At 67.8% G+C, this 4098-nt stretch overlaps 1 long non-coding RNA gene across 1 annotated transcript; it reads right to left on the bottom strand.

The window, feature by feature from the left end:
* Window positions 1-33: 33 nt before the first annotated feature.
* On the bottom strand, window positions 34-1456 carry LOC125919702 (uncharacterized). The gene is made up of 3 exons (XR_007456870.1): window positions 1110-1456; window positions 297-540; window positions 34-155 (listed from the first exon to the last, which is right to left on the bottom strand). It is a non-coding gene; the product is annotated as an uncharacterized LOC125919702 (long non-coding RNA).
* Between the last annotated feature and the right edge of the window lie 2642 nt (window positions 1457-4098).

Raw genomic sequence — 4098 nt, 5'->3', positions numbered from 1 at the left:
GGGGGGGGGGGGGGGGGGGGGGGGGGGGGGGGGGGCCCACCTGCAGGCAGGGGAGTGGGAAGTAGGCGGGGGCTCTTCCCTGACACCCGGCTGTCCATCTCCCGGGCTTTTCTTTGTCTCTTGCTCGTCCTGTGCTCTTCCTCTCCAGACAGGGGCTGTGGGATGGGGGCGCAGGCGGTGGGGGGCTGTGGGATGGGGCGGGGCCACCCCGGCTCAGGGGCGGGGCTGTGGGGTCCGTCCTGCTCCTGCCTCCACTGACTCCCTGGTGCCCCTGCCCTTGAGCTCAGAGTTCCCACCTGCCCAAGGCGACGGTGACGGCTGCTCGTCCTTCCCCATTCACAGGAGTGTGTCCTGGGTCGGGTGTCCCCGGACGGCCTGGCAGGGCAGTAGGGCGTGTGCTCAGACGTCAGGGCGAATTTCAAGGGCGCCAGTGGAACCGCGGAGGGCCAGGAGGTGGGAGAGCCTTGTGGGGGGCTGGTTCCGCCACTCAGAAGCTGGGTGGCCTGAGCCGGTCTCTTGGCGTCTCTGGGCCTCCGTTTCCTTGCGTGACAGAGTGCAAGCCCTCTTTGCCTGCCCTGTGACCACAGGGGGAGCAGTGGGGGCACCGCCTTCCTCCCAGCCCTGGAGAGAACTGGGGGGCAGGGCCTTCGCCCCAGCCCCTGGGGAGCATGGGGTCACTGTCTTCACCCCGGGGACTGAGGATAGGCCCAGCTGTGTCCGCCCAGTCCCATGCAGCGGCTGCCTCCCCCTCCCCCGGCTCCGTTTCCTAGGTGTCTGATTACACCACTTTCCATGGTCCCCGTCTACACCAGCGTGTCCCCTGGGCTGCGACTCCCCGGCTGGACTGCATCCCAGGACCAGGTGTTTTGGCTGCGCCCAGACAGCCTCCCCCCCCCCCCCCCGTCCCCTCCTGTTTGGCCATCCCCGTTGTGCTGTGTGACCTGGGATCAGACCCTTGGCCTCTCTGCGCCTGGGTGATCCTGCTCTCAGATGGAGGCCGTCAGAACACAGCCCTGGAGGACGAGCGGTCAGGATAGGGGGTGCAGGGCCCAGCCAGCGCCGGGCCCACGGGTGACAAACCCCGGGGCTCAGCTTGGGACCGAGCTCACCCTCACGCCCCGCTTTCCTCATCTGTGGCCCGAGGGAAAATCAGCCGCGCGGTCACAAGGCCACGGGAATGGCTGGCTGAGCCGACGCAGGGAGACCCCTCAGGGCAGCAGGTGTTGTGTCCGGGGGGCTCTATGCCCCAGCCGCCCGGCCCCCCGCCCCATTCCTCAGCTCATTCTGCTCCTGCTCGGCCTGTGTCCCCCCCGACGTGTCGGCTTCTGCCGGGTCTGCGGGGGTCCAGCCGCCCCCTCCCCCGGCCCCCGCGTGGGTGGCCAATCCCCGGAGTGGCCGCGGGGGCCCAGCGCCCACCAGCGCAGGGGGATGTGTGAAGGTGCCAGGCTTCCCTCAGCCCTTATCGGTTGCCATGGAAACCTCCTAGCAACCACGCAAACGGGCGGAGGGCGCGTGGGCAGCAGCAGGCACGGTGTGCTGTCACTGGAGCCGTCCGGGGTCACCGGGCGCGGCCCCGGGTCAGGCCGGGGACAGGGAGCCGAGTCCAGCCTGACACCCGCCGTTCGGCGTTTATCGACGTCGTCAGGCTCGTGAATGACGAGCGTCTGGAGAAGCGGGTTCCCTCGAGCGCCGCGCCCCGTCCTGCCCTCTACCCCGTCCTCGTCCCTGCCCCTCTGCGCCCCACTCGGGACGCCCAGCTGCACGCAGACCGACCCCACACGCTCACCCTAGAGGCTGACACACAGACGCCCTCACGGGCCCCTCTGCTTAGAAGGCCGCTGGGTTCCAACGTTTAGCCAGCCTCGTGGGCACGCCGCCTTGGAGGGGCACCAGCCCGTGAGGCCTGCGGAGCCCCCCGCCCCTTGGAAACCATCCCGAGAGTGGCCCTCCTCGGCCCCCCGCCCCCTGCATCCTTCCCCCTCTCCCACACGGAGCCCCCTCCTCTCTGGTGCCGCGGCCCCTTTCCAGCCCCAGGTAATCGGAACCCCACACCCACTTGTGCCCCACACCCGTGTGCGGGACACGCATCCCGGGCTGCGTCTCCTCCCCCCGGACACGAGGGAGTAGGCAGGGAAGGGTCCCCGGGCAGCTGGACCACCGGCCCGAGTTTAGCCACGGGAGGACGCAGACGCCGCGTCCCCAGGACGGGTCCGAGGCGTTCGCCACCGTGCCTAAGGCGGGAGCTCCTTCGGGGCCTCCCTGGGGCTGCGTGCGCACCCGCGATGGCGCCTCGTGTCTGTTGCACCCGCAAGCCTGGGGCGAGGGCGTGTGTGTGCGTGCACCGTGTCTGTGTGCATCTGGGGCCGGGGCGTGTGTGAAAGCGGGGCTGTGTCGGCGTCTCAGCATGGTGCGTGCGTGGTACGCGTGTGCGTGTGTTTGCGGCGTGTGCACGCGGGGTGTGTGTGTGTGTGTGTGTGCGCGCGCGCCTGCATGTAGAGCAGGGAGGCGGGCCGGAAGTGGGAGGGGCCTGTGGAACAGGAACTGGCCGTATGGACTGGGCTGGGGGCAAGGTTGCGTCCCCCTTCCCACATCTGAACCGTCGAGGTCCCCGTCCTGGGTTCTGTTTCCCAGGTGGGGGGGGGGGGGGGGGATTCCAGAACCAGAGGTCACAACCCTTCTCGCTCACTTTTTCCTCCTCCCCGTGTCCCGGCCCAGGAGGAAGGGTGGGGGCCCTGCCGGGGGGCGGGCTGGGGAATCGGGGCCCGTGCGCTCTGGGGCTGTGGCCCCCCCCCCCACTTCTGCACTCAGGGACAGGCCCTGCCTGACATCTGGCGGCCTTTGGCGAGCTGCCAACTCCACTTTCAGCCCACCGGGGCCGCCTCGTCTGCACTCCCTGCAGGGACCTCGATGCATCCTTCTGGAGGCCGCCGTGCCGGCCTGGGGCGGGGACTCGGGCGCAGTGTGCGCGGGGCCGCTGGAGAATTCGACGTGACACCCGGGGGATGTGGGGCTGTCCCGGGGAGCGGGAGGCTGGGGGTCTGAAGGAGAGACACCCCCACCCCCCTTGCCCTCCAAGGCACAGGTGTGGAGAAGGCTGTGCGTCAGGGAGGCCACCAGCCAAGGACCAGGTCTCCGAGTCCCCTCCCGGCCTGGCCCGGGCGCCCCTCACGGCCCCGCCTGCGTTGTGTTCTCGCTCGTGGTCAAGGCCGTGTGGGATGCTGCCCGCGTCCCCAGACACTTCCAGCGGCTTCCTGTGTGCCGACTTCATTCTCCGTCCGAGCGTCTCCGGCGTGCGTGGAGACGCCCCATGGGGTCTTTACCCTGGGACATTAGAGGGGTGGCCTTGACAAAGGAACGTGACACGGAGTGGTACTTTGGGCAGTGGGACACCGGAGCCTCTGCTGTCTCCGCCGCAGTTAGGTCATTCCACGGCTGGCGTCCGCATCACGCTGTTTAATGTCGCCACTGCTGTGTCCCAGGATTGCGTGTGTTCCTATTATCGCCGCCGCGATTACCCGTGTCATGGCTGTGGTTGTCGAAATTATTGTCGTTTGTGTAGTCACTGTCACTGTTGCATTTATTAGCGTTGCTTTAATTATTAACCCTCTTTGGCACGACTCCCGGCTACGTGCCAGCTCTCCCAGCGGCAGCGGGGCTCAGGCTGGCGCTCTTGCCCCCGGGAGACGCTTGGCGATGCCTGGGACGTTTCTGGGTGTCACGGCTGGGTGGGGGGATGGCTCCAGGCATTCCCACGTAGAGGCCAGCGATGCTGTGGTCATCCTACGACGCACAGGACCGCCCACAGCGGGACATCATGTCGCGCAAGGTGTCAACAGGGCGCTGTCCGAGAGCAGCTTGAAGCGCCCTGGGAAGGTCGGAGCCGGGTCTCCAGAACCTTCTTCGGAAAGCGAGTATGGGGTAGTCACCGTTGAAGCCTTGGCTGCAGACCAAACGTCTGGGTTGGTGCTCGGCTTTGCCATTTTTCCTGCTGGGCTGGGCTGGCCAAATCCCCGTGTCACCTTGACCGGGCGAAGGGAGGCCCAGATGGCTGGTAAAACATTCTTTCCGGGTGCTTCTGTGAGGGCGGAGAGGAGCATT

The sequence above is a fragment of the Panthera uncia genome, chromosome B4, assembly GCF_023721935.1.
Source record: "Panthera uncia isolate 11264 chromosome B4, Puncia_PCG_1.0, whole genome shotgun sequence".
NCBI lineage: Eukaryota > Metazoa > Chordata > Mammalia > Carnivora > Felidae > Panthera > Panthera uncia.
Note: the sequence above shows the minus strand (reverse complement) of the source record. Positions and strands in the feature narration are given on the sequence as shown.